At 30.4% G+C, this 21,913-nt stretch overlaps 1 protein-coding gene across 1 annotated transcript in view; it reads left to right on the top strand.

Moving 5' to 3' along the window:
• The first annotated feature begins 13,437 nt into the window (after nucleotides 1-13,437).
• The window catches only part of LOC130901084 (diuretic hormone receptor-like), a 215,885-nt gene continuing 207,409 nt past the window's right edge, over nucleotides 13,438-21,913 (top strand). Inside the window, exon 1 of the mRNA XM_057812175.1 lies at nucleotides 13,438-13,578. The gene's annotated coding sequence lies outside the window, so the exon portion shown is untranslated. The remainder of the gene's footprint in view (nucleotides 13,579-21,913) is intronic.

Raw genomic sequence — 21,913 nt, 5'->3', positions numbered from 1 at the left:
ATTATCTTCTACGCGTTTTGATTACCAAATCTTTAGACACTTTTAGAGGAACTAAAATCTACCTATATACACTAATTTTCTTGCACAAATCACGCTTTCCAGCGAGAAAACCTATTTCTCACATGCCTATCTAATAAATTTTTAAATAGGTTGTGAGGAATTGGTCTCTTGTCTCTATTTGACTGACATATTTTAAATGAGTAGGTGGTCTTTATGCGGAAATTAACAGATCTCCTTGTTTGTCCAACAAATTTCATGTCATAAGCATAGCTAATTTTGTGAATACCACTTTTCTAAATACAGTATGTTATCCAAAACAAATTTTTCAAAGTGTTGTTTTTTTGGATTAATTTCAAAGCTATTCTATTGAAAAGTGTGTCCTACTATAAGTAAAGAATAAAGAGATTTCTTATACTTATGATTAATATGTACTCTTATATACTTTTTTCCTTTCACAACTTAACGATTATGGAACGGTTTTGTCCACAATCAAATTTGTCACTTTGTTGATTCTTTTGATATTGGGGAATCAATTAAACTATTTATAAAGGAATGGAAATTGGTTAGTTTATGAATTTCTCTATTCACCTTGCTTCGTTTTTTGTTTGTTGATGAATTTGGAATCTCGTAACGCAATTTTTAATTGTATTATGACTTCAAACTTGAGGCACGTACTTCAAATTGATGTATTTCTTGTTCCTAATATTATATTTTGATTAAAAAACTCCACTTCAGACATAACAATTAATTGAAATAATCATAATTTCCACGTGAGTATTTTTTTCGCATAAGTACTTAATACTAAGTACTAAAATAAATTTCTCAGAAGAAGTGGTACTAAATCGAGAAAGAAAAAAGAAAAAGAAGTAGCATCTCATATCTTTTGGTTACATTCCATCATACATGATCCTTTAAGGATTAGTAGCTGAATACACTGCGCGAATAACTCTCATAGTTTTTCAGTTTTTAATAATGTCAGTTAGTTTTTTCGTGGATCAAATATTTTTACCAAGATTTCACGTTTTTAGTTACTGTAAGCAACACTCTTATAGCCATAAATGGAGGGTTCAGTTTCACTTATTATCACCCGTGTGAAGAGGAATCGCTTTTTTACATCGGCAGCGGTAGCGACAGTCAACCACAAACGTTCGACTGACTGTTGTCAGCTTCGATTAGAAAGTCGTCCTTCTGAGACCGACATTAATCGTTTGCAGCGTCTAAAATCAGTCTCCTTTCAGTTATTTTATCTCTTCCCGTGCTTTTTATGGAATTTTTAAACTAGTACAAATAGTTGATATAAACTTACCAATAAAAAAACGTTTCTATTATAATAGGAATTCTAAATATTTCTGCGGATATAAACTTTTTGTTTTATTATACTTTATTAAGAGATAAATGAAATTTCTATATCAAAGAGTATCATGCAATATGAAAAGATTGGACAGTCATATTTGATTTACAAAAGTTGCAAAAGAAGAAGACATACGTGACTAGATGAAGAATAAGAAACAAAAATAGAAGTAGAGACTATCACAATGCTTAAAATTTTACTGTAGAAATAAAATATATTAAACACTCATTCCATTATTAACAGGTGTTACTTCATTTAATGAATATCAACAATTCAATGGCGACTAGTTGTTTGCAATGTTTACAAAAACAAACTAACTTTGTACAATGTTTCTCCCTTTTTGTCAGATTTCCATTGATTTTATCGACTTAAATTATGGATCGTTTGAATGGTTACCACACAGGAAAAATGCATACTTCAATTTTATAGTCTTCAAAGAAATTTCTATATTTCTATATTCAGAGATGTTATTAACACCTTGAACAGATTAAACAATTCTTAAAACTTACAACGCTGACAGATTTTTCTCTATACTAACATATGCTTCGAGACTCACTCAGAGTTGTACCTAAATTAGCCGAAACTTTCGTAGGGTTAGCGATGAGTTGCCTCAAAAAACTGCTCCTATAAATAAATCTAATACTATCATTTATTTACAACAAAGTGTACCTATTTTTTTCATTATGCTTGTTTATATTTAATGAATGACCGTAATTTAATCGGGCCGTAATATTGGTTTATCCCATGTAATTATTAAGATTGCTTTTGGAGTCTTTCTTTCTTTCTTTTGAAGTTTGACTGTTTGTTTATCTTCAAAATTAAGTGCTCTAGATCGGTGACTTCTGTATATTTACGCTTCATCGCTACCAAAAAGTGGGCAGGGAAAACAATATAATGCATTTTTATAACAATAATAACAACTATTTTTGGCATGATTCTCTTGTGTAGTTTTTTCTCCTACCTAAATATTTATGATTTCCTATAATAATATTAGGTAATTCCCCACATTTAGATTTCAATTCCATCTTTTCTTCGTATGAATATTTACAAAATATTTTAGTATTTAAATTAACAACAACTGCTGCATTCTGATCTTCAGTAAGATTATGTTTCAACGTCTTTTGTTGATCACAGTTAATGAAGAATACTTTTTAATAGATGGATAATATCAATACATATTTTGATGGCAAAGTTACTGTTAGAGCAGTTTTTTCCGGAGGAATACGTATATCCGATTAATATTTTGATATCACTAGATTGCAATTTGAAATTAAAATTAATGTGAAAAAATATATTAGGTATGCAGATGACGACACTGTAATACTAGCTCACACCATTCAAGATATTCAACAGCTATTAAACAGAGTAAATACTATCAGTGAAAATCACGGACTTAAAATGAACTACAGTAAAACGATTCATGGTATTCATAATTCATGGTAATATCGAAAACTAGTATAAATAATGTGTCGCTATTAATTAATAACCAACCCATAGAGAGAGTACACCGTTTCAAGTATTTGGGAAGCTAGCTAAATGACGAGTGGGACCCAGATGAAGAAATAAGGACAAGAATAGAGATAGCCAGGAGCACGTTTATTAAATTAAACTCGCTTCTCACAAGTAAGGATCCTCCCCCTGTTCCTCACTCATACTTCTCAAGTTATGAGAGAAAATATTCAAGTGTTAGTGCAGAAAATGAATCTTCTATCAGTTACTTTTTAATTAGTATACTTTCAGTCTCCGATGACGATAACTTGGATATGTAGGGGCAGACAATGTAATTATGATTGTTGGTGTAGTGATATATAAGAAAAATCGTACAAATTACTAAAAATAGAATTCCAGCATCACTTTCTTTCCCATATTCTAATATATTTTGATTAGAATTATTGGGACAAGTTGAATTTAGAAGATCTTTCGATTCAGTTAGAGACGAAACATCGGCATATACAATAGTATTTTTATATATCGTATTTTTTTCCACCTTTCATCGTATCACAAAACTAACAGTCATTAACAGTGATCACAAAACACATGTGGTAGCCAATTTTTTTCTTAGTTCTCAATAATCATCATGATTATGCCGTTCAATCTCTTGGATTATGAATAGCGCTTCAATTTTCTGAGTTTATTTGGTGTTTCAAAACATTTTTTGTCTATTAATTAAGTCAAACGGGCTTTTAAAATAAATAAACATCATGTGTTACCATGTTTTTTTTGACTATTTGATCCATTGTGTAGATCATCTGGTCTGAACCCATCTAGGCATATTGTCTCGATGAGTTGATGAATTTGTCTTTTTATTTGTTTTCCTTCATATTTTAACAGCTCAACCTCTATTCCATCTTCTTCAAGGGCTTTCCCATCTCGCAGATTTTCTTTTTCTTTTTCTATCTGAGTTTTGTTTTTTCCTCTTATTTTTTTGTCATGTCTGAATGTCTGTCCACATGTTTTTACGTCTTTGATGTTTTAGATCTTCATAAAATTGTCTCATATTTGTTTCACGTCCCTTTTGGTCTATCTTTTCTAATTTATATGTAACCATGTTAAATTTGCTGTTTCTTTTCCTCTCTTAATCTCTTCTGAATTGTTCTTCTCGTTTATCGATCCGTCTAATTCTTGCCTTGTTTATTGGTTTTCTGGCTTCTTCACACTCTTCGTCGTACCATTCTTCATTTATATTCTTGCATGTTTTCTTTGTTAATATTTGTTCTGCGCTTTTTATTTTCTTATTTTGTAGTTTTCCATTGCTTTTCTATATTGTATCCATTATAATCTCATTTTATATAGGTAATCCAAAATAATGAACGAACAAACTTTTAACAAATCTATGGGGTTTCTTCTCTTCATCTGTCATCTGAGAAAAAAAAATGATTTGGTTGAAGCAAATAAATAATAATAATAACATAATGGAGTATTTCTGCTACTTTTTAGTTTATGTAAGGTAGTTTCAGACATTTAAACATTTGCTTTGGGGTAAATAAAAAATGACAAAATATATAACTAGTGTTATCTAAATGTGTTACAGATGGAATTGTTATGTAACGTTTCATGTACAGTAAGATTGCTTTGAATTCTTTGCAAGAATATACGATTTTCATGAAAGAATAACATCTTTCATAACCATTTGATATGTTTGTGGAGCAAATTAAAGTTTTGTTTGACTCAATAAAACGGAATTATTGAAAATAAAACTATAAAATATTCATCTCTCACTATAATAATCTAATTGATTCTCCATCAAATACTATCGTTCAATAAACTAGCCTGTATCTTGAGGGAAATTTCAGTTAAGTTATAAAAATGATATAAAAAAGATTCCAGTTCTTATCGATACTATGTTGCATTGACCTACATTTTTAGACGATATCGCTCTATCAACGTTGAAGGCTAATAGCACGTTGAAATTTCATGTCTTTATTTAAAGTTTAAAGGATATAATATTGACTGAACTTTATCATCATGTTTTCACAATCACAGAAAACAAAAGTAAAATATAATGACTATAATCACGAATATATACAAACGTAGCAAGGAAAGAACGAGGTCATGCACACACTATGCGAAAATAAATAGTGTTTGATTCCCTTCACAAATAATTAAAAGAAATGGGATTTTATGTACAAAAGCATTAAAGATGAGAAATGAATAATTTTCGACTTGTAGATATTAAAAAAATTAGAATATATATTGAAATCGAAATCTATCTATTGATTCTGACTAATTTAACCGTTGTAAACAAAATTCTACTAACAAAATTATTATTGAGACAACTGAAGTTATATTTCATATTTCTGCTATATAGACACCCAATTTCTATAAATTTTTGAAATAGTTGAGATTTCACGTGGATCGAAAGTATAAATACGCATATCTATTCACTTGCTAAGTAGATGATAGTACGTTTTCAAGAGGAAACAAAGCTGTCTGGTAAGGAATCAAGAGAATGATTGATGACATAGCTCATAAGAGAGTTTGGAAAACAATAACTAGTGACCTGAAATACAAATAAAACCAAGAAATAACAACCAGATTAATACGAGCTCGATTCAAAATATGGGATGTTATAATACAACATCTATTATCAAAAGTAATAATCCAAGGACATTGATAATTGTTAGAGAGAATTTTATTACATATTTTGAAAGCTTGCTGATTGGAAAGTGGCCGACGCCGTAGACCGCAGGCAGCGGTTTGTTACCTATAAACAACAAGCTTGAGAAAGTTGTTATAAAATTTTTTCGAACAATATTGCTGTTAATAATTTGTTTATTCGTTAATATTCAAGTAGAGTTTTATTGAGTTGGCATTGTTGTGACTCGCAATTTTTATCAGCCTTGATTTTGTACACTACTTTTTGGCAATCGACGTTTAACCCCCTCAACTCCGATCACCTTTAAATTTTAATATGTTGTATATGGGTGATTCCGTTCTAACTGTGATATTCAATGTCCTGTATTGTTTTTTTGTACTAGTCATTAATTAATAATCAATTAATAAAAATTTTGTGTTAATTGAATAATTCTTAAGATATTTAAACATTATTTTTATACAATATAACTTGCCACTTAAAGAAAACTTATACTACATCACTTGAATGTCAGTACCGTGTCATGTCCATTCCTAGAATTTACCGATAAATTATTAATTTTTTTTGTCGTAACAAATGATTTAAACTAATTACCTTATAAATTCTAATGTTTATGATCAAACTGAGGAAAATTGATGCACTTGTTGTTAATATCTTAAGTTACCATGTCAGTACCGTGGATAAATGAGTCAGTACCGTGGAACTCAAAATCCGACATTTGTGTCTTGCTCGTGATACTTTGAAGTTGTAGTAAATTCCTCTTAGAGTTTTATTTTTACAGTAAAATAGATGAATAATATGCATAAAAAAGTTAGAAAAGTTAAATTTTAAAATCTTGAAATTTTGAATACAAAAAATCACAGTTAGAACGGAATCACCCATATGCTGAACAAGAAGAACTTCAATATATTTTCTGAGCTTTCGACTAATTATGTATTCATCTTCTGTGAAATAAATAATTTGATTTTTGATATTTTTAATGCTTGTATAAATTTTTAAAATCATAGAATTAAAAATTCAATATTAAAATTGTCGTTGAAATATTCTAATATTTCTATCAACGTCAATATATTTCTAATTAATATATTTATACACCTCTATCATTTATAAAATCAGTTACATCTAAACTTTCTGGTATCTTTAAACAGCACACAATAAAATAGCATACAGTCAATTACTCAATATTCAATCTATTTTTACTAATTTAAAAGATAAAACACCAATCAATAAATTACCTAACATAGAATATGAAATACCTTGTTTAAATTGTGACAAAAAGTTCATTGGTCAGTCGAAAGGTCACTGATCAGTCGGATAATTTTCCACAAGAGTGATAGCAGATTATATTCTGATAGATGTTCATTAGTGACTCATGTCTATCATGACACAATATGAATTATGAATCTGCCAAAATTTTGACAACTGAAAAAAACTACAAAAAACGTTTATTTTTAGAAACAACATATATTATCCAAAATTATCAATGCATTAGTTAAAAAAACGTTAGTGTAATTTATGCATATTTTTTAGATTTTGAAAAAACAAATTCTATAAAAATTCAACGCCATTAACAACCAACTAAACTCACCTATCCCATAAATTTCAACTTCAATTATAACGACCTTATCTATAAAATTTATTGTCTTTTATATTTTAGCCAATGAATATTCAACTACATTCATAACGACCTAACCTATTGAAGTTTAATGTTATCCATAAATTTACCAATCAATATTGAACATCATTCACTACAACTTATCCTTATCTAACCTATAAAAAGTCAACTTCATTCAGAATCTAACCAATTAAAAATTAATGAAAACGTGGCAAGGAAACATCAAAGTGGACTAACTTTAATATATTTTTTCTAGCATTCAAATATTTATGTATGCATCGTCTGGAAAATAACTAATTAAGATTTTCGGTGGTTTTGGATAGAATAAATAGGATTCAAAATTCACTATTCAAATTGACGTTTATAGAAATATTGATTGATATTGAAATATCGATTCAAAAGTTGTCTAGTTTCTTAACACCCCCTCCCGTCCCTACTCGCAAATTTCTTCTGCATTTTTTGCGTTGGAAAATAAAATAAAGACAATAACTTAATTTTATGGTAAATATATTCCTTAAAAAAATAAATAGAAACATAACCTAACTAGTCAAATAATAATTTTCTCCCAGCCCCTATTCACAACTTCTTTTTGCATCTTCTTCATATATCTTCTATAATAGAAATAATAATTTTTATATTTGAGCCTCTTTTTGACATCAATTTTTCCAGTAATCTGGACAAACCTTCTTGTCATTTTCTATTAAAAATTTAGCTTTCAGTATATATTGCTGACTCACCTTGGCAAGTCTTGTTGAATACAGGGTTATATTCTTGTTTTGTACAGAACCATCGTTGTTATACAAGAGAAGTCAGTCAACAAAGCAGCATCTTCCCCACCTCGCAAAGCTAATTCTACCGCAGCTATGCGATTGAATTCCGGTTGCAGCTCTCAGAGATGTTTTCATTTAATAACTTTATCATTTTCTTTATTTCTACAGAGCTTAATGATGTCGAACTTTCTTTCCTTTTACATTTGATTGCAGTTTTCGTCGTACAGATTGACGGAGAGATCGCGCTTTTTGAAATACAATACTTTTGAATGGATTAATAATAACTTTCATTTCTTTATAATATTATCCTTGTGAAAGTTTACTTGATAGATTCCACATAGTTTTGACCGTAGTTTCTTTAAACCCTGGACCATCTTTTATTCTCCTGTTCATAGCCCAATCCTTTAAAATCAATGTCAATTCTTCCGCCGTTAGACAACTATAAAGAGCTTACAAGAATACTGTATATTGAGTATAGAAGCCGAAAATAATGGTAGAGAAAAAAGATGTTGATAGAGGTAATCAATTTTTATCAAAATTTTGAGTAAAAATTTATATATATTTATGTTTGGAGTGATAATCGTTACAGCAAAATATATTTCATACATTAATCATGGGATTTAAATGGTTACGTGTCTGCTTATTATGAATTAGGATCAATTATGAAAATAGCTTGAAAATTTTGAAATCTTCCATAACATTTAAATTAGAATATTTTTTGTTGAGCTCCAAATTAAATTGCTGTGGGCATCGTTAAGTGATTTAAATACAGACGAAGAGTTTCAAATTCTCTTTCAATTGCATTGCGGAAGTCTAGAAGGGTGCGCGGTCTTTTAGAAGGCCCTACAGGATGAAGAAATCACAGGGTATCAGGTCATATGAGCGTACTGGCCACTCAACGAGTCCTCATCTATTCATTGTCCAAAATAAACATTGAATTACACATAACGCGTAGTGCACGATGCTCCATCTTGCTTTGCTGTATATTGCTATTATTAGGAAAATTTCAAATCTCAGATCTCCTTTCCTAAGTCTTGGGGTTTTAGTAAGATTATGGAATGTTATTTATTGTTTATTCGGTCATTACTAAGATTTCCACAAGTGAATTTCTGTTTCTACCACATTTATATTTATCGTTACAAATTTAGAAAGTCCGCTAATCCGATTTATCCCGACGCTTCCATTTACAGAGACTTGATTTTTTTATTTTTCTTTTCCAATAACTTGGTTGTATTCGAAATGAATGTTTTCTTATATTCCCTAGTTAAGCGTTGGCAAGAATTCGTTGAATTGATCACTATAATTGAATTAACAAGAATGTTTGTGAACATGTTATTGATTTTTGCAGTTCTTCATAAATGTCAGTCTATAGAACAAAGAAATAAGACCACAATTTACTAAAATAAGATGAGAAATTTGGGTGACTAATCCGTAGATTTGCTGCAAAATGAGTCACTTAATGCTTAATAAATATACTGTTTTTTTCCAATGTATACAAATTTTTCAAATAGAAAATGTTTTAGTGAAACAATTAGTTAATTGATAAGTTGACTTTATAAATGTCCATATTTCACTTGTACTTAGTTACCGAATATACTGCTTACTACAACTACACCAACATACAATTATACGATGAAACTGCTTACCTTTGTCTTTTAACAGATTACATCAAGGAAGAGGACAGCGTAAGGCTTATTACTACCCAACATTCCAAGTACATTTTTCCGTCGATATGTCATAATAGATGTACACCATTATATCGCAGAAACAAAAATACAGTCAAGACAATGGATTTTCTCATACTCACAAGCAAACACAAATCGGATCTTTAGCAAATAAGATCCTGTACAAAATGCTTTAATTGCGTTTTAATGTTCCATTAGTAAGTGTTGCAGAACTACGTAACAATATAGAGAAAAATGCTTTATTGTCAAAAAATTGTTACAATTTGTAGACAAAAGCTTGTATAAACAAACATAAAAATAACCAATTAAAAATAAAATAATTGAAATAAAATTTCAATATACAGAATAAAACCACAATGAGTAACTAAATTATAGGTTATAGCAATAGGTAATAATTAGTAAATAAATCCATAGCAAAAATTAAAGCAGTATGCACCATGCACAAAATTAAATATTATTATTAGAAAAGCACTTTCCAGTCAATATGCCCTCAAATTATTGCGGAATGCGGGAAAAGATGATATCGATTTAATTTCAATTGGTAAGTGATTGTGCATTTTTTTTGTATTGTAATATATTGAGCCCTTAACTAATTCTGAACGTGGAGTAGGTAGGTAGAGGTCGTGCTTCACGTTCCTAAGTGGATAGCCTTACAACCACCTTTCTGAAATTGGAGAAGCGTACTTACGAATTAAATAAGGCAAAGAGATTCAAAGATGAAAAGGAAGAAAGAGTCAGAATTTTTAATCTTTTAAAGAAGTCCCTACAGTGTGCCCTGATGTTGAGTCCGAGTAAATAAAACGTTGGTTTTAGAAACATTGAGACAGAGGTTAGAATCGTACCAGGATTTAAGGGTGATTAGGTCACTAGATTTAATCCTATGAAGTGCCGTGAGATCAGGGCTGCTCAAAGAGAAGCTAGTGTCGTCTGCCATTGATGTCTAGATAGACGATGTCGTTTATAAACAGAAGAAACAAAATAGAGCCTAGTACTAAGCCTTGGGGCACTCCACATTCTATTGGATAACATCGTTGTATCAACTCTTACAAGCTAGTTAACGTGGGAAACAGTGCAATTGGGCGATAATTAAACGCTTGTTTTTTATGGTGCCATTTTCAAATGAAACGTTAATTAAAGTGGTAAGAAAATTTAATGAGTATTTATTTTTGATGTCATTAATTGTACTGCGAAGCTCTGTTGAAACTACGGGCCTAAAGAAGAAACTGTGTAAGTTAGCATTAGCATCAGGTAGATATGAAAGCGGATTATGAGAAGGAGTTAAAGAATTTGATAATTTCCTCAGCCACTATATTCACCAGATCCTGCTTTTCAGATCAATATTTATTTCCAAGCTTAAAAAAATGGCTTAGGAGGAAAACGATGCCAGACAAATGAGGATATGGCAGGGACAAACCTGTATTTTCGCGAATCACTCAAAGATTATGGTTGAGAAAATTGGTTGCTGGTTTAATGCGTTGAATGGAGATTATATCAAGTAACTTTTTTACTTAAAGTCGCTATTTCATTAAAACGAATAAACTGAACGTTATTTCGTCAAATCTTCAATGATTAGATTAAAATATTTAAATACCAATAAGGACTGAATCTACAGGTTTTCACTTTGTTTTATGTTCGCCTTATTAATCTTACTGTTAATGATATCTCTAGAAACAGTCACTAACGCTGCCAATAGCAAATTAACCGGATTGATAAATGAGTTAAAAATATTATTTACTGATGTTTGAATGAAAATATATTTGTACAATAATCTTAAGAAATTTTAAAGTCTAGAAAACGATACGCAGAAATTAGCAATCAAGTATTTATCAATTTAAAAACACATGGAATCTGCGCCACGTGATTTGCGATTTCGTTATGTTCTTTGAACTCTAATATTCCCCAAAATTCATTTATAGAGCTATATTTAAATATACTGTATCAAAAATTTGCATAACGGACACTGGATTGATGAGGTGATAGAAAAAAATTCTATTATAGTTGTCAGCTAAATTGGAATAACAAGAAAAATACCAATTTATTCTGTTAAACTCAGTTACTTAACCTTTATAACTTTCTAGCCCTCTGTGTGAAGCATGTAGGCTGAGTTTCTTTTTTCTTTATGTCTTTTTTCAATAATTATCTCAATTTCTGTCGATTCTTCGTTTGTGATAACATTTTATTTAGTACATTCTCTCCATTCTCACTTGATTTTGTCTATACGGGTCTTCCTTGGCCTTTATCTAGTTCGCTTCTTATTGTTTTGACTTCGAATATTTTTTCTATCACTCTTTCCTCTTCAAAATATCGAAAGATCTTAGCAGGTTTCATTTTTAATATTTGTCCATTTGTTTCTTTCTTCTTCTTCCTCCTCAATTTTATGGAGGAATTCCATTGCTGTATCTTTTTTCTTATGTTTTTCGCTGGTCCATCCCATAAAAATGGGTGTAATTTCCCTTTATATTTTTAGGTATTTCATTTTCACCTATTAATGATATTACGATCGAATTGAATAATTTTCCTGCGCTTGTTGTCCTTTCTGTGATTTCTTTGTCACATTTTCAATATCCCACTATCTTTTAACCTAGATTGTCAAAGTTTCAGTTTTCTTTTTCATATTTTAATATAATGCATTTTTGCTTCCGTGCTTCTGATAGTTGCCTTGGTTTTATTCATACTTTATTTTAGGTTTGGTTGTACAATTTGAGATTGAGATTTAAGATTCCTATACCTTTTTTATGGCTTTATCTTCTATATGTCTTATCTGCTTCATATTATTTTGTCTTACACCATACATATTCTTCATCTTTCATGTTTACATTATGATTTTTGATGTTGAACAAACTTGTAATGATTCCGTTAGATTTTGATTAATTCTTCTTTGTTCTAATATCATCCAAAGATCTCCTCTATTTATTGTATCAGGCTTTTGTTGATCAAAGAAATTTTTTTTCTTGTTGTTTATCCGATGTTTGTCTCATTCTTAATATTGCCTCTATTGGGTAGAAATCTGATTGTCTTCTAGAGTACCATTTAATTTCTCCTTTAACCTTTATTTGTGATATTTGCAAATACTTTCGCTACGTTGCTCAAAAATGGTTTTGTGATTATTATATTCCTTACTGACTCCTTTTCTGTATATTGATTAAAAGATTGAAAACTTTAGGGAGCTGTTGTAATTTTCATTATATTATTCATTAGATGTTGTAAGTACTTTAGAGTGCAGTAATTTTATAATTTAGTTTGGCTTAACGTTTTAAATTTAGAATTTCTTTCAATGTGATTTTCTCTTTTAGGTAATGTTCTCTTTTTTGTTTTTCTTCACTTTCGTCTTCTCTATTAAAAAGATTTTTGAAGTATTTTCGCCACATTTTCATAAATTAGCCTTTCTTCGTGATTACTATGTCTTTTATTAGCTCTATGTTTATGTTGTTCATGTTCCTTAATGTGTTAAAATAACTTTTGATCACATATTTATGCTGTTGTAATTTTTTGTTCGAAATTTTTTCTAAATCAATTTTCCAAATTTTGTTCTTTTCAATTTGTATTTTCCATAGTTTTCTTGTTTTTCTAATTTAAAAATCTTTTCTGATCTATATTTTGGTTTCCAACTGCCGTTCTTATACTTTTGTTGTTTCACAGTATTGTGACCTCACTGGTGCAAGTATATTGCACTGAATAATTAAAATAATTGCTCTACATTGGATAAAAAAATCGTTTTCTAAAATCTTCTGTCCAGCACACCAATAATTTTCTTTTATTACTAAATTTTAAATAGCTCGTGTTCGGTTCATTAGACATAGTTGCAAAAATACAAGATACAGTAATTTGTTCTTCAAGTTGCATGCCTGAAGTGCGCATGAAGTGAAACAGATACCCGAGACGCTCATTTAAACGAACAAATTCAGCGTCGCAGTGTTCCCAAACCAACGCAACAGTTGCTGTTGGATTCGCGAATATCTTCCTTCTGACGCGGAACGAAAAATTTTGAAAATTTAAAAGTTCTTAAGACAATCATTTTGTTGGATAGAGAATTGTTTTTTTGGGATATTTTACTATATTTTTATGTAAGTTCATGCATGAACTGTTATTTATGTGACTATACTATGTTATAAATATAGGAAATCGGGTATTTAATAAAAAATTTTTTTTATACTGCAAATAAAAAGCATGCAAAAAATTCAACGCCACATTAAATAGATAAAATTGAGGTTACGGGAAATTGCAAACTTTCTATATTTTATGGATTTAAATTGTTTTTAATAGGTATGCTGCTATAAAAATTGGATTCCACTTAAACTCCAATTATATTCGACACAAAATCCACAATGGCTCTACAAATGAATTCAGAACGATGTATGTCGTATTACACTGACTAAATTTGTGTGTTGTGTTGTTCCAGCATATTGATTCAATAAAGCGATTATAAAATCATAACTATTGAAACGGAAATGATTTTGTTCTTTATTACTTGTGTGATAAAAAAAACTTTCACTATCAAATTCACTATTAAAATATTTGATTTGATTATTTCGAGAATTAGTATCTACCTATTAGACCTGTAATTGAGATCATAAATATCCAATCCACCTGTTGCTATCACCTTAGTTGTACAAATTCAATGGCTGTAATAACGTTTGTCCTCCTTATTTTTGTCATTATTTTGTACTGTTAGTTTCCCAATTTTATTACTATTAGTATAATAAGAGTCAAAATGATTATTCTTCGCTCAAATACATACTTTTAAGACTTTACATTAAGTCTTATATATTCCATTCTTAATATACGTTTAAGTTTAAGTTTAAGTCACTATATCACTAAAACTTTCTGGGATTATTATTATTATAGACGAATTCTGTTTATAGTGAATAACATTTTTTTTTTTGCATATTCAATGTGCACCATAGGAAGAACTGATAAATGTACTTTCTCTAGATACTTTAACAGGCGTTAATAACTAAACAGACTGATATTTATATAGAATGTGCAATAAAGCTCTTTAAGCTTCTGGTGAAACCATTGGGTACAAGGCTCCGTCTAAATACTGGTTGTTTTAGGAGTTCAATACCATCAAGGTCTTCGATCTTATTCGCACTATGTGGTTTAACGTTGTCTTGTTGTAAGAGAATTTCTCCAAAATAACCTCATACATTGGCATCAGCTGTCCTCAATATACTCAGATAGCTTGATGGTTAGAAATGATCTCGATGTACATTAAACCTCAATAATTCCACCAGATACAATACAACATTTTCCTTCCGAATAGATCTCTCTTTGCGACGGGTTCTGGTAATTGTATGTAGTATGAATGCTTATTAATTTATTCATCAGTTCTCCAAGAAATGTTTGATTGTGTTTTAATACCCCCTTTAAGTATTTTCAATAAATAATTACAATTCATGATAATTTTCTTCAGAATGTCTTTTTATGGCGAATGACACGTACAACGATTTAAAAATTTAGAAATCTTTTATACTATAAATTTTATCCAGTTTGGCAAATAGTTTCTGTTGAATAATCGATTGAAAAATTCAAGTTTGTTACCTTTAGATTGTAAAGATTATCCCTGTAAATGTTAAGTATTGTTAACAATTAACTACAGACTCCAGGAACACCCTGTACATTCTGTTGAAATACTTTGATAATTTTAATTTTATAGTTTTCAATTGAGAATTTCTCGTATTGTGAATGATCAAAATCCTTTTGTCTCCGATCGTTATAAAGAAAATAATCGAAAAGTATACATTACAATTAGCAACAATCTATACGTATGCTATAAACATTGTTATTTTTTTCTTATTATCGTTGCTTCAAACTCTATTTGCTGAGCCAACAACAGCAACAAAGCGAAAATGTTATTTGATTTTCATCCAACGTACTCCCATTTTGGCGTTTATATAATAAAAATGATTTCATGCGAATTAATTCAACTGTAGTTGAATTATTTACTAAATTTGCATACTAGATGGCAAACTGAATTAGAGCCATTTTTCTAGACAACTGTTCCATTTCCAGATTCTCTTTTTTTTGGAAAATATTCAAGCCGAACATATGCATGAAGTTGAAATCATGAGTTTTTATGTAGATATGGTAATTTTAGACCGTGAAAACTCACCAGAACTTTTTGTTTTTTCAACCATCACCGTCACGTTCTAAATGTTATTATAGTTCCAGATTATGACAGAATCAACAATGTTTCAAGTTTATTTAGATCATTATTACAGATACTTTACTTTGTTTGATCTCTATTTCCATGCGACATTTATAGATATGTGAGAATACTTTGAATTCAATTATATCTACGTGTAATAACTATGTTTTAAGTCATTCATACGAGGTTTCTATAGTTTTAACATAATTCGGTACCTTTCCAACTTCCTGCTAATATTATTATACGATTCTTGGTGATTCTTATAAATTATTTCTGTCAACTTATATATTTTCGTAGTATGAATGTGGCCAAAATGTACTAACTCTAATATATCCCAAGCTATCGTATACTTATGTATTCATCGTCTGGGAATCAATTAGTATAAAATTGCAGTGTTATAAAATTTGTAATATCTTTCAAAAAGCATTCGTTCATCTTTTTGTCATTCATTGTAGTCTGTATTAACTGTAGTATATTGTATTTTCTTAACTTTTCAATCTCCTTGTCGTGGATGATATTCTGTTATATCTAGCTGACAAAAAATTGTTTTTTAAATAATTTTTAATTCTCTTGTCCGTTGCTTTTGAAAATAAATTTTCCATAGTTCAGGTGATTTATGGAATATTTTTTGACATCAATGGATCCTAAAATATGTGTTTGAAGCAAGCATTAACTTTTTTCCTTCGATTACCTTAACTTAACTAACAAACAGTTCTGCTTTTGAATTCCGAAATCTCGATGTAAACATTGTCTTTGGAAGAAAAACAAATAAAAAAGAGCTTGAATGAACAATAATTTTAGTATAACAAAAAGTGGATAGTGTGAAAAAGTCAGTTGGGTGCATATGGTTTTGTTTAAGGAAGAAACAGAAATATGTGGCTGCTAGGTAATGAAATATCAACGGTAAAATGATAAACTAACAAAATAAATTTGATTTACAGTACTACAATATTCCGTCGAGGGGTTAACAAAAGATGAATTACTGAATTCGTGGGTAGGCTGACACTCATACATTCCTTTTCATCCGGTTAACTTCTCACAGGAGATCCTCTTAAGTGCCTACTACCAAATCCTATTTTATAGACTTTTCGTATAAAAAGTTAGAGCATTGGATGGATCTGCCAGTATAAGAGAATTTCACACAAAACTGTATTGGTATACATTGTACAGTTTCTCTTGATTGATGAGTATCGTTATGTTGTGCTCGTGTTTTTCTATCTTTTTGATTATATAATCTTCTGCACCTCAACACCCAACAAGCGAATTGACAGCGATGGGGATATTTTATAGTTAGATAGATTACTTCTACTCCATTCCAGAATGTATTCAAGATGGTTATTGATGGTGATGATCTGGAATTTCTGGAACCGTTGGCGATATTCATACTGAATATATTGTTCACACCACCACTACACCAACACTAACAATTATACTGTCTCAGTCTCTGAAGACGATAACTTGGTTATCGTAACGCGCGTAAGACAGTATAATTGTTAGTATTGGTGTAGTGGTGGTGTAAACAGTATATTCAGTGTGATGATCTGTTGCTACCAACGGATTTGGGTGTTAATCGAGTTTATTAGGGTGGTTGATTTGAACGACGACACCACTATCGTCGTCTAAACTATAGATCGGGTTTGTAGTTTTATCTAGTAGATCGTTGATGTACAGGAGAAAGAGACTAGTTGACAAGATGCATCCCAGAAGAACAGTATCGTTGACTTCAAACCTTTCTGAGGTGTCTCCATCGATGGCGACCTGGATGGATGGATGTTTGAGAAAGCTACTAAGCCAATTAATAAGTGAGGACGACAAATCGTACGATCTTAATTTATTTAGAACTTGGTCATGCCAAACCCTGTCAAAAGCCTTCGATATGTCCAGAGCGATTTCTCTGGATTCCCCATATTTCTCTATAGCTTCAGTCTATACGTTGGTGACATAGGCTAGGAAGTCCCCGGTTGATCTATGTTTACGGAAGCCGTACTGTTGGTCGCTATTGATGTTAGCAGACTCAAGATATCTCATAACTCATACTTCGATCCCTACCAATAGCACACTCCTACTACTTGTTAAAGAAAACCTACCAATATCATTGACTCTGCTCCAAAATATGCCCAAGAGTTTATAGAGCTGGAAACTATGTTTTAGATGGTCCAACTTTGGCACTGTATAAACTCAATGTTTTTGTTCTTACATTCCGAATTGTTCATATTTCTATTCAGGTAAGATAATATAAAAAAATTAGTACAAAATGCATAAAATATTTGAAAGGTTATCAGCTGAAAATTTATAAAGTCATAATGGTTTTTGAGGAAAAAATTATTATTCATATGTTTCATTCATATTCATATTCATATTATAATAATGTTACTTGTAGTTTGAATGTTATTCATGAGTGTATTTATGCAGTCAAGGAGTCAAAGGAATATTGATTAAAACATTATATGCGGCAAGGTGAAATAATATACAGAAGTTAATTATTTTGCAGAATATTAATTTAATATGCTGCACTCTGCTGTAACTATATGTATTCAATAGAATGAAGCTTATAAGTATATTCATATAGTCGACTTGCAACTAAATGGTAATATTACCAAATAATGTTGATACTGTTTGCAAAAACAACTTTAATTCAAACATAACATACGATGTTAACTATAAGTAAAAAAGAAAATTTTCAGATAATTATATCGATTTATTTTTTGATGGAAGGAGACATACATCTATTTGATGGTCCATATTTTCAACGTTTTGACGTGACCTCCTTTCCCAAAACAAGTCTAGTGGACACGGCGTTTTATTGACATCCCCACAAAGTGATACATCGCCATTAAATTTGTTTAATTGGTTGTCTGGTACCATCTTGTTGGAACAATATTTCATTAGGCACCGTATACTCAATTTTTGGTTACATAAAGTCCGTTATCACCATTCAAGGATACTACTTGGCCAACTTCATTTTCAAAGAGCTAAGGGCCATGATTCCGCTAGTCCATAAAACGTATATATTCATGGAAGCATCGGTTTTTTTTTAAATAGTCATTCGTGGATTCTTATTTGGTGATTTTATAACTGCTTGAAGTCACTTCTGTTCGTTCATTTTATATTAGGCTTATTGTCTATACTTTAACTGGTCAGTAGGTTTGGTTAATTGACCTTGTAAGTGTGTAAATTCAAGCTTCTATTCAAAATTATCGAATTGTTCAGTATGACATGAATCGAAACCATTGATAATATGAATTAAAAGATGTAACAGTTGTTATCACAAGTTTGAAGTTATCGATTCTTCCTATTGAATTTTGTTTTAGATGCTTTCCATACGTTTTGATTCTCGAGTTAATTGAATCTTGTAAGCGTGTAAATTCTAGCTTTTATTCAAAATTATCCAATTGCTTAGTACGACATGAATCGAAACCATTGATAATATGAATCAAAAGATGTAACAGTTGTTATTACAAGTTTGAATTTACCGATTCTTCCTATTGAATTTTGTTTTGGATACTTTTCATATGTTTTGGTTCTCGAGTTAATTGAATTTTGTAATCGTTTGAATTCAAGCTTCTATTCAAAATCATCCAATTGTTCAGTACGACATGAATCGAAGTCCTTCTATCTTCTAACGCGATTGTCTTCCGCAGAACGAAATGAACAATCATGCTTAGCTGAACTCACATCTCTTAAAGACCCGGTTTGTTGAAATTTGCGTACAAAATCTCCCGATTGTGGATACATTTGATCGATTACTGTGACATAAAAAAATCTCGTAATACAATACGTTTTAATTTGGATATTAATTTTCTTAGCAGGTTACAACCAGCTTGCGCTGCTTAAATTGAGTCCTTTCATGTTTGAAGATTTCAAAAACTAGAAGAAAGAAATGTTAAATGAAATTGGGCAAGAAACTCGTTGTTAAAGTATGAATAATAATTAGAATTTGCGTTTTCTCCCTATCTTACATGTTATATTTCAGATATTAGGGATATTTAAGATGGCGGGCATAATTAAGTTCTATCAATTTTGTTTGGTTTCCTCTGGGAACTATTTAACTATTTATTGAAACTAAACATTAATTGATAATATAAATCGTAAATCTGTAATAGTAGTAATTACAAGTTTGACGTTACCGATTCTTTCTATTGAATTTTGTTTTGGATGCTGTTCATAGCCAAACATTTCGTCAATAATATTACCCTGCGGCTTGACGTAATAAACGCTTTTACTGATACAGTTTAATTTCAAATATAAAGCCAGTAACCTACGCTATTTCTCATTTAAACGTTCATAAAAAAGTGACTATTTTTAATATAGACCAATAAGAAACAATTTAATTATGTGAGGTCGAACCCGAGCGACGATAAGTAGAAGGTATTAACAAATTTTAAATGCGCGAAAGGAAGATTCCATTTACTGATCAGTATAAATTGTTTCCAAAGCCGCTTATTTTGGAACAACGTTATAAAAATTTTGTTACTTTGCGTTAAGCTGCTCTAAGAGGCTTGAAGTAAAAAGAGCCTGATGGAATACAATACAAATTTCAATTCAATTGCCTGTCAGAGGCGGTACATTAAGAATTCAAAATATGAAAATATGAAAGTTACATTTGACCGGATGGAAAAGGTTTGTTTTAGACGGTCAGCCAGTCATATAGCTTCAAGAATTCCAACAGTTTCAATTATATAAGGCCAACAATTAACAATAATAATAATAAAAGGCTTCCCAATGAAAGCGGAATAGTAGGTTGGAACAAATTATTGGAATCGAGGGTACACCAAAAACAGGCAAAGATACAAGTATACAGAACAGTAATTAGATTATTAGTAACATACAGTTGGAAAATTAAGTAATAAAGAGGTAGGGAAAGCTTGTAATGAGACACAACTCATCATATACAGAAACAAAGAAAATTAGCTGGGGTATATAGACGAAAAAGTTATATGTCAGTAAAGTTCTTTTGAAAGAAAGATGGGAAGGGTAAAAGCACCGACGGAATTGTAAGTGGTAACAGGTAGAAACAATGAATTTGAATAGAAATAAGTGATGAAGGATAGTAGTAAAACGTATAGAAGATTAATTGTAATTGTAATTTTTTCAAACTTGTATGTGAAGTATGGAAAGATAATGGTAAAACAAAAAGTATGGGAGATGAGATATATTGAAACATGTGGTGAAAAGAGAAAATAACTGAACATGTATGAATATTCATGAAGAATGGATGAAAACATATTGGAGAAAAAGGAGAAAGAAATGAAGAGAAGGAATATGACAATCTTATATGAAGTTGAGGTCGCTATAGGAGAAACATATTTGATTTTTCATTCAAAAAAAAATTGATTTGTACGTCAATTAAAAAGCTAAGAAAAGTAGAAGTCATTGTAGGTTAATTTTCCGTATATTCTAAAGTAATATAAAGAGAAATATTGAATTAATTGGCTATATTATTTCAATGAAACATTTGCTATGGTTACGGCAAGTGCAAATAAACCGAAAATGCTCGTGATGTTGAAAATGACAGAATAATTTCGCAATGGTGATTACTTTGTCATTTGGCAAAAGGTTAACATAAATGCGACATTTTTGATACCAATATGAGAAGTACTATTTTCGTTATTGGGTGAATATCGATTTTCTCTCAAAACAATGACATAGTGGAAAGTGATTCCAGAAAAAAAATAAATTATAGCAAAGACAAATCCGTATATTGCATCAAAATTCGAAAGGTTATTTTCTGTATAGTTTAAAAATAGTGGAAACTAATAATTGGAGGGAGGACCTTAGAGAAGATTATACTGAAATATAATGAAGCTTTAAAATATAATGAAACTTCGTCGATAAAATTGTACAAATTAATTTAACTATCACTCCTCTATTGTGGGATCCCGCTTTTTATATGATTTTGCGATGTTTCAAATCATGATAGAATCTTCTGTGTCTAGGTACAGTTATCTTTTACTTTCAAATACATCTGGAACAAAAATTCAATGGTTACTCACTAGAAGGAGCCGCTTACATAGATAACGTAGATAGGGCTGTGTCACAATATGTTTTTGCGCAGAACTTAAATAAATGCGACCGCATTTATTGAAGAAAACAGTTTTATTCCAAATACATTACCATTTTTCACCGCATCTGCCATATTTATATGATTTCTCTCCCTCTTCCCAAACGTGAAAAAAAATTCGTTAGAGAAGTATTTCAGACTAATTTTGAGATTATACGCGTATTTTGCCTAACTTCAGTGAGACTATATT

The sequence above is a fragment of the Diorhabda carinulata genome, chromosome X, assembly GCF_026250575.1.
Source record: "Diorhabda carinulata isolate Delta chromosome X, icDioCari1.1, whole genome shotgun sequence".
Lineage (NCBI taxonomy): Eukaryota > Metazoa > Arthropoda > Insecta > Coleoptera > Chrysomelidae > Diorhabda > Diorhabda carinulata.
The sequence above is the reverse complement of the archived record's forward strand: the minus strand, read 5'-3'. Positions and strand labels throughout refer to the sequence as shown.